This window comes from Lactuca virosa, chromosome 8 (assembly GCF_052849685.1).
Source record: "Lactuca virosa cultivar CGN04683 chromosome 8, Lactuca_virosa_CGN04683_v6, whole genome shotgun sequence".
NCBI classification, from domain to species: domain Eukaryota; kingdom Viridiplantae; phylum Streptophyta; class Magnoliopsida; order Asterales; family Asteraceae; genus Lactuca; species Lactuca virosa.
In genome coordinates, this window is record NC_136433.1 from 90150668 (window position 1) to 90160904 (window position 10237).

General features: G+C 34.9%; 1 long non-coding RNA gene across 1 annotated transcript; it reads left to right on the plus strand.

Annotated features, from left to right (window-relative positions):
• Positions 1–1984: 1984 nt before the first annotated feature.
• On the plus strand, positions 1985–3230 carry LOC145128918 (uncharacterized). The gene is made up of 2 exons (XR_013717171.1): positions 1985–2379; positions 2467–3230. It is a non-coding gene; the product is annotated as an uncharacterized LOC145128918 (long non-coding RNA).
• The last annotated feature ends 7007 nt before the right edge of the window (positions 3231–10237 follow it).

Consider the following 10237-nt stretch of genomic DNA (forward strand, 5'->3'; position numbering starts at 1 on the left):
AGCGGTCAAATCAGTTGTTGTTTTGGTATAAATAAAGATGATTTGTCTCATAATTTCCTTTACTCTTCCTTGCCATCTTTTGATTATCGGTGATTTATTAGAAGGTAATTTTCTCTCTTTCTTCTACGTTTTTACTTCTTCTATCATGGGTAGAAAAATGGCCGTTTCTCGCAAAAACATCTTGGCTCTCCCTGAAGACGACTTCATTGACCAAGGAATTCTTTCCTACGAGGAGACGTGTTCCTTCAGTGATGATGACATTGACTCTTTGAGAATCAGTGGAGCGTTTCCTCCTGAAGCTGTCTTTAGGCCCTTCGCCCCTCTCATCCAACCTGATTTTGTTACTCCTACCTGGGTGTGCTTCCCCGAATACCCTTCTCCTTGGGATTGAAATACCATTTCCACGGGATTGTATCTGAATTCTTTAGGGTGACTGGGATCTCATATATTCAGGCTATACCGATCGTTTGGAGGATCCTTTATTGGATCGACCAAATGAATTAGTCAAAAGACCTTAATATAGGTCTTTCTGAGCTGGCTTGTATGTATGATCTTACGACCTTCGGGAATTCTCGCTTTCTTCTTAAAGTTAAGACCCACAAATCTTCTCTTGTCCTAAAAACCAAACACAACGATGGAGCTTGGAAAGAGAAATACCTTTTTGTGAGACGTGACTATGTTCTTGGTGGGGATCTCCTGCCGGATGTTTGGGTTAAGAAGGGTAGGATTCTATTATATTAATATAAGGATCCCGGAATTCACTTCTTCTTATTTTGTTTGCTTTTTTGCAGCTTTTAAATTCGAAGAGCTTGTTCCTGTCGCTTAGGATTCAAAGGAAAAGATTGAGAAGTTTTTGGCCTTGCCTGAAGCTGAGAGATCCTTTCGATTTGAACAATCCACTTTGCAAAAGAGCTCTTCTGCCACTGAACTCATGTCAACAGGTAAGGATTCCTGATTGTTTTTGCTTATGTTGAAGGATCCTAATATTTTTCCGTTATGTGTAGGATCCAAGATCACCCGTTCCAGTGCTCGCTTCACACTTGCTGACCTTGACACACCCATTTTTAGGGATCAACTAACAGTGAAAAAGGAAAAGAGCTTGTCTTCTCTTCCTTCCAAAAGATCGACCATTGACTTTACAGTGAAAACTCTGGGATTCCGGAAAAGGAAATCTATTGAGTCTGCAGGTCTATCCTTGGAGAGCCTTGGGGTTGAGGATGCGCTCCAGAAGTTGGTCTCTTTCACCCAAGCTGTAAGTGTTGCTTTTATTCTCGACCCGTATTCTACTTTTTGCTGATCCACTATGTCTTTGTTTCAGGTCTCTGATCACGTTTCCGTTGATATAAGGGTCCGATCAGAGAGGGTCGGACATGCCCTTCAGGGACATGAGAGGATGTGTAAGACGACCAACGAAGATCTAATGAGGAGAGTGGAACTGCTCAGCAAGGAAAAGGCTGAAAAGGAGGAGGAGCACCTTCTCGAGATGGAGGAGGTGATCTCCGCTGTGAAGGTCAGTGCTGCAGTGGTTGTTTGGGAGGCCAAGATCCGTCTTGCAGAGGATCTGGAGAATGCAGGTTCTTGGGACGTGGACGGTTGGCGCGAGGCACTGGCCAAGTTGACTGGAAAGCCTGCTACCGCCAATCAGGATTCTATACTGCAGTTGATCGAGGGAGGAAAGAAGAAAGATGCAACCGATGATGACCAGGCTAAGGTCTAGCTAGTTGATCGAGGGAGGAAAGAAGAAAGATGCAACCTACGTAGATTAGTTTAAATCAATGTTGCAAAAATCGATCTAGGCGGCCGATTAATCGTCGCCTAAACGCTTGGCGGTCTCCAACTACCTACGAATAGGTGTTAGAGGGTTAGCTAATCGCTTTTGGTCAATATCGGTCAAAGCCAGTCCAATTCGGTCCTAATCGGACTAAATCAGACTCCAAATAAGACCAATGCGGCTCAACTAAGTCTAAAAGACCCACCAGCTCAAAAGAGCCAGCTAGCCCAAAGCTTTGTTGGGAATGGATTCTCAAAGGGGCTATGTTGGGTTTGATTCTTAAAGGGGCTGGCTCCCCTTTTTATAGAATAAGTTATGCCTTCATCTATTATCCCCAAAGCGATGTGGGATGAACTTTTAATTGTTTCCTATCTATTCTTTGAGTCTCTTTCTTCCCCATCATCTTGTTCTTCCCCACCTGTCTCTCTCGATCGAACAACCCCTGCTCAACTGCTGAACACCGCCGAGCCACCTTCAATTCTTTCATCACTTCCTTTCAATGATTTGAGTGGTGAAATCCCTTCTGGAATTTGGGATATGGAGAAATTAAAATTGATTGATCTTGAAGGTAATTCGATCGTTTCTTGTCAACAAACATCAATATACCGGTAATGGTTATATATATTTACTTCAATCAAAATTATCTTATGGAATCAACAATTTAGATTCACTTAATTTCAATTTGATCGATGCAGGTGGTTCTACGTGATAAAGATATTGAAGAAAATTTGAAGTTATTGGTCTTCTATTGCGTTTTGATCGCTTGCAAAATACATTGTTCAGTCTTCGGTTGCGTTTCACTGCGTTTGTGGATCTCCCTCCGATTCACAAATTGTTTTCGAACAAACAAAGAACTAGAACTTGTATCAATGGAACGCAATCATCAATGGATACACTAGAAACGATCTCTGTTATGAAGCAATTCTTGTCTTTTCCTAGTTTTTTGTAACAGGTCATATACCTGATAATTTCACCTTGCCTTGCGTGATCAAAGCTTGCGTCGGAGCTCTGAATTTGATATGTGGGCAGGTGGTTAACGGGATGGGCGTGAAGACAGATTTGATCTCAAATGTTTTTGTGGGTAATGCGTTGGTTGCAATGTATGAGAAATTTGAACTTATTGAAGATGCAGTTAAGGTGTTCGACTTTATGCCTAAAAGAAACTTGATCAACCTTCTTAAACTTGCACATTTTGCTGTTATAGTCTCCAGGCAATATTCAATTAAAGAAGTTGACATAAGCTATCTGGAAGGAGTGATTGAAAAGCTCTGAGCTACAAAAGAGATGTGTATAGATGGAAGGTGTTTGAGTAAATGCTTAAGAGAATCAAGCTTGTAATTAGCATGCTAAGTGTTTGAGTAAATGCTTAAGAGAAGAAAATTACAAATTGAAAAGAAAAATAAATTATGTATTAAATATTTATTATATTATTTTTTAACTTGTTTACTTATATTCTTAACATTAATGTTATATTTATTAATTTTTAATAATTTTTAATAATTAATGGTCCCCGATTAATCCCCGCCTAGGCGATTAATCCCTTGACCACAGTCCACCGCCGAGCTACCGTCGAACGATTTCTACAACCTTGGTTTAAATAGTTTTTTTTGTGTATTTGGGATGTAGAAAATGAATATTTTGGTGGGTTGGTGCACAACCCATCAAGGTTCAGGGGCTGCTTTTATGTCATGTTTTCTTGCTTTTGAACACCACAGCCTCATGGTGGGCGCCAAATTGTTTTGGTCAAAAAAATAATTGAACTAAAATGGACCAAAGTGTATGAGAGGTTGTGATGTTCAATATAGAGCAAATGAGTAATGTGAATCAAAACAACACAAATCGTTTACAAGGAAAGCCCTTGATCATTGTTAGAATCTCCGACATAAAATCTTGGGAGGTGATAATGATCACATGCCTTGATATTTTTATTGATTAAAATGAAATTTACAGATAAAATGGAATGAGTGTGAGTACAAGTGATAGTATTCTGCTAAGTCCCGTGTGTAGTGTGATGAACACAAGTGTTTTATATAGTCAAAACCTAGTAACTAGAACTCCGAAAATTCTGGGATCCTCTGAGATTACTTATAGCCGTTGCTTGACTTGGTCCTCCGGGTCTTTTGCATGGTTGTGACAACTGTACGTTGAGAATGTGACTTTGACTTGGTTATTTCCACATATGTGAGTAATACAAAAGAACATATAGTCGTTATAATAAAATAAAAATTATTAGTCAGGACCCTGAAGTATATTCGGGATTCTAGGGTTTGAGGATCCTAAGCCTTTGAGGATCCTTAGATGTGAGGATCTCGAAGTAGTTCTGGGATCCTAGCCCTAACACCTTTGATGTATCATCTGAACCCAATGATTTATTATCAACAGAAACATGAAATGGGTTGATGAATCGCAAAAGATAACTTGAAAAGACATCGTTCCCAAAATATTGCATCATGAAGTTCTCTACGATACCACAAAAAGCATCATTTAGCTTTATTTGCATAAACATGAATGTTGTAAATAAATATACATTTTACTAACTTTATGATGTCATCTTCACTATTACAATTGCCTAAACTACAATTGAAAATACAAGAATCTGGTCTCACGTTTGACGCATCGATTTGTTTAAGAAACTCAATTTTATGAAAGTTTTTCTATGTCAAAAAACTTAAATAAAAGAATAAGTCGACAAATTAGACATTGTTAATCTTAATTTGATCCTTATATTTGTGTATGTGAGTGTTATGTGTGTGTCGGTGTGTAGAGAGATTGAAAGAGGCATACACCTGAGAAATATATAGCATATGAAGGTGCAGATGGGATCTGTTTAATGAAATTAGCAGATTGATAATTAGAATAATCTGACCTCGACATGATTTCTAAACATTCGCCTGATGGCTTGCCTTGAGAATCCAAAACAACTCGCTTAATCGAGAGTTGTATCCATTTAGGTAATTGAGACTATGAAATCAATGTTAAAGAAGAATAAAAACACTATGTAATTAATATAAATAAATTTAGTTGGGTCAACAATCATCTACCATAATAAACGAAATTCCATAAAAACAAAAACCCAATTCGTAATCATAGAAAATATGGTAATTTTTCAATTTTCATTTAAAATTAGAACATACCTACAAATATTGTGTTGTGTTCAATTAGGGTTGTGTTGTTGAGTATGATAGGATGACGATAAAATTGTCAGACTGAGAGGTTGAATTAGATGAAGTGATAGAATATGGATACATCTGAGTGTAGATTGACTTTTACCTTAGCATCTTCAAATTTCTTCTTGAAAATTATAGAGTGCACAATTAAGTACATATGAAATCGATTATACAAACATAAAGGAACATTAAAGTCGATTATACAATGAAATTAAAGATGCAATAAAGTACAAATCGAAGTCAAATGGTAAAAACCTACGAATGTAAAACTTAAATTAACTAATTGTAAAGATTTTTACCTTAGTTGAAGACTATTCAGACGAAATTGTATATCGACAATTGTTCAAAGGATGGAACAAAAGGAATCAATTGAAGAAACTCATTGAAACATTGAAAATTTAAGCAAAAGTCGATCAATTTACCTTAGGTGAACTATATTCAGTCGAACTTGAATCCATAATTGTTGACATCAAATAAAGGATGAATTAGGAGGTGTATCGTACCTTTTTTTCATCTCTGATTGTGACTGTTTATCTTCCCATTTAACTCCTTTCAAGTTCCACTATAAGCAATGACAACCCACAGAACATTAGATTCTTCGATTAAAACAAAATTGACGCCAAATCGTTATCCCAAATCAGAGAAGATAAGGATAATATTTACAGTTTCTGTGAGATGTTTGAGATCCAAAATCAATCAAGATGTTCGACTAGGTCAACTCGAAACCTTCTCCTATCTTGATACGAACCCCGCCTAAAATACCCAAGCCCTAATCACACAAAATTGATGATTTTATTGTATAAATCTTGACTCGATTTCAGATGGGTGGTGAAGAGGTTGTTGTGACTCAATATTTATTTGTAGATATGAGGAGGAAGAAAGTGTGAAGAAAATGGGAATGGTAGGTTAAAGATAAAAGAGTCGATCGTCGGGGAGTTGAAAGGGCGGATACAGAGGGAGCGTGGGGGTTGGGAGCTTCTGGAGGTGATCGTGCAAGGAAGGCAGAGCAGACGTAGGTGGATAAGAAACCGCCGCAGTTGGTTGTGGGAAAACCGTAAATACAAATTTATTACGGTGGAGATTGAAAGATGCGGAAGTTTTAACTGCTGAGATTGATCCGGCGATTTTTCAGTTACCGTCAACAATAATATAAAGAATTGTGGTTTCAACCGACCACTAAAATGCATTTGAATAATTTGATTAAGGTTCAGTTATAGTTCCACATTTTAAATTGAATAATACGTACCTCTAAATAAGAATATACTTTTATTAATTTGTTTATTGTAGGGACTTGCTTTCATTTTATACTACAACATTGTATTAAAATTATCCGAATAGGGATACTTCGGTGATATGATAAGTAGATATTATTTTTAAATATGTCATACGTAGATATTATTTTTAAATATGTCATACTAAGAAGTAATATTAAAAATGTTAACAATAAGAAAATATAAAAAAAACACCATAAGAGTTTGTGAAGTATCACATTATTATAAGTAATAAATAAAGATAAATAATGACCTTATATTTATGTATAATGCATAAAACATAGATTACACTCTAAATTTGTTTTAGCACACCCCAACAGTTTAAGATATAGGGTACTCAATGATTAAATTAGACCTAACCCAAACATGGTTGTGAAGGTAAGCCCTTCTCAAAGATGTCTGCAAAACTGGTGTGCAAGATGGAACATTTATCATACAAATAAGACAATGAAGTTTAAGAAGAGGGTTATGAAGCCAATCAACCTTAATAGTGGTGTTATCCACTATTGGTACTACTCAAATTTAAAATTAGATTAAGGGATAACATGTTGTCATTTAGACGAAAAATAGATAAGATTATGATATCAAAAGACTCAATAACCCGAAGTAGACTGAAGAGTCTCAAGATATCCTATCCATCTTGTATTGGTGTAAGAGACCAACTGTTCCATTAAAGACAAACAAAGCTGAATGTTATGTGAGATAGGTCCTTAAAGATAGCAAAGGATTCATTTTGACGCATGCATATGTGGTTCCTTTGGATCATGCATATAAATGCATACTTGTTAGAAGACATAGGCCATTTAAGGTAAATAAAATATGAGGTACTAGAGATCCCCAATAAGGCTAGAATAAAGAGTTAAATTCAAAATAGGGTTGTTGTCACATGATAAATGTTGACTTAGTGTCAACATGAGTTCAATAAGGATTGTCAACATGAGTTTTATAAGGATTACATGTTAGCATATTTTCATATTAGAGAATGTCACATGAAAAGGCAGATTGAGAAATAAAGATTCCATAATATGATCGAGATGCAACAATACCTACGAAAAAAAAAATAATGAACCAAGATCACTCATGTTAAACTTGGTGGATAATCGTGAGACGACAAATCAAATGAGATTTGTAGGGACGGACGTTAGGATAATATTGTAGGAAAATAAACAAGAAAATAGAAAATATTGAGGTATGTGTTTGTTTTGCCCACTATTAAGTGTTTGTTTCCTAAGATACAACAGCTTGAAGTGGTTCTTTAAGACCACCCGTACCTATATTAGACTTGAATTTTACCTTAAAGTAGCAAGAAAACGCAAGAAATGAATAAAATATGAGAGGTTTGTTCAACGAGGTTGTGTTTTTCTTCGTAGTAACTTATTAATCCATAGATTTTATGCCTATTCCTCATAAAGACCTCTCACTTTAAGCATTTCATTATCAGACTCACAATTTTATTTTGACCTTCTGTAGTCATTAAAGATTATTTATCCGAGAGTCATTGTTGAATGGTGTTTTGTCTTTTACAAATACCTCTAGACTCACCATTATTTACATCCCCATATACAAATATAAGAAATAATAGCTCACATTGGGACGTCTCTCAAGAACTTAAAGAGCTACTTAACTCGTTGTCAAAATAATTACAAATTTATTGTCCTATATTTTTCAAAAAATGTTGACTATTATCAATATGGTTACAACTATACCAAAATCACCATTATTGAATATCTCTATAATTGTGTCGAAATAATACAATTAGCACATATACATACATGTATTGGTGAATTCATAATAACATTGACCAGATGTAATTATGAATCTACCTTACTTTTTCTCCTTGCCAATATCATAATTTTTCATGCAATTTCTTGCTATAACTATATACATGTAAAATTCTTAAAGCATCATATCTCAAGGATCATACTATGTCACAAAATGGAATAATACATTAAGGTGTCTTTTTATGGATCTATTTCATCACATCCATTGATGTTGAATGGCATTCAAATTTTTGATACCATTGTTCCAAATCTTGCTTTAAGTCATATAGTGACTTCACAAGTTTACACATTTTTCTTTTATTCCTTCAGTAGGATAACTGTAAGGAAGTTCCATGTAGAGTTATACTTATAAATCTATATTTAGAATTTTTGAGAAGTTACAGATATATACAATTATGATAAAAGAGCATACATATGAAAGTAATCAAGGCATTCTTATGTTTATAGTCTAAACATATACGTTATATATGCACTCACCTCCCATTTCTCATTTGCAAATCCACTAAACCTTAGTGATTTTATTCTTTCTAAAACTCACTAGTTCAAAAAATATAACCATTATTAGTTTTTACAACTTAATCCATGATGATCTTTTGAGAAAATGTTAAACTATTTCTCAATCACACAATTCCAAATTTACACTACAAATAAAATTACATTTAGTGACATAAAGCTTTTAGTGTCACATTTTTTTCTTCCACCATCTCAATTTTTTAGTGACACATAATTTTTTGTGCAACTACTTTATTTACTCAAGTGTTGGAGTTTAGAAATTTGATGAAAACTCAAGCTTCGAGTATTCGCGCTCCCTTCACTTAGTTTTAGGGTTTTGAAGTTTAATGAAAAATGTGCCTACCATTGAAGAAAAACTCATGCTTTCTACTTTGTCTCTCACGGTCATAATCTCTCACCGTCATCTACGTCTCTTCTCCAATTCGACGATAATTAGTCGATTGTTGACAACCCCTCTGCTACTCCGACCTCCACATGCTAACCACCACTCGCTCATTCATAAGAAGCTTGGACAGAGGGTCAGAAGTGAGGTATCTCTCAACCATCTATTTCTCTTCTACACTTGGACGAATGAAAACTGAATGTCAGAGAGCATCTACTCACTTCGGTGACAAGTAGAAGGTGTGAATTTGTTGTAATGATTTCTATGTAAGTATGAATATTGTTTCCTTTGACCCTTTATAAGTTATGTGTGTTCCATCCGTATGAATAAATTCTTATAAACAATTTTTTATCATAATAAAGGATAATCTTGTATTGTTTGGTTTTATCTAAACAAAAAGAACATTAATGCTCTGTATGCTTACAATATCTGAGTAAAGCTTTACCTTTGAAGGAATCATTTCTTTATGATATATAGATTAAATCGTTGACATCCTTTGAATGTTAAATGTATTGTGCTCTAGTACCTATCATCTTTAAATATTAAAACTTATGTGTTCTTTGTTAGAACAATCTGGAGTAATAAAGTACCAATCATATTTTAAGTAAATTAAACTTATATTGTCTGATGTTTCTTAGGGTTATCTTCATATTAGAACAATTAAGCACCCCAAAACTCTTACACGTACAATTTTACAACCATTTTTTCTACTTATTAGTGTTTAGTAACTCATTATACTACAATTCCATTAACATTGAACTTTTAAATGTTCTTTAAATCTTTCTTGAATTTAACATAATCTTGGTGCATGTTGAAGTAGTTTTGCAAAGAAGGAATGGTTCAGTCTTCTGCCATGTTGCAACAATGTAACATCCCAAAAATTAAGGTAAAATTTTTCATTTTTGAAACCAATCCAAAACCATAAGCGTTTACAAATCATAGTTTCCAAAAGTCATAAACATCAGAGTATCCCAAACTCATAATCTCATAAAATCCAGGAGGATGTGCATGATCAAGCCTTCGCCTTGTCCCGATCATCTGAAGTACCCCAAACATAAAACTAAAACTGTAAGTGTAACATCCCAAAAATCAGAGTAAAATTTTCATTTTTGCAAAACAATCCAACGACCACAGTTTTTTTCAAAACATTGTTTCGAAGAGTAATAGTCACAATCAGAGTATCCAAAAATCCAAAATCAAAAAACCAATAGGAAGTGCACGATCATGCCTTTGCTTTCCCACGATCGTTTGAAGTACCTGAAACAATAAACTAAAACTGTAAGACAAAGCTTAGTGAGTTCCCCAAAGTGAAACACACAACCAAACAAATATTCATATTGCATGTTGGGTCC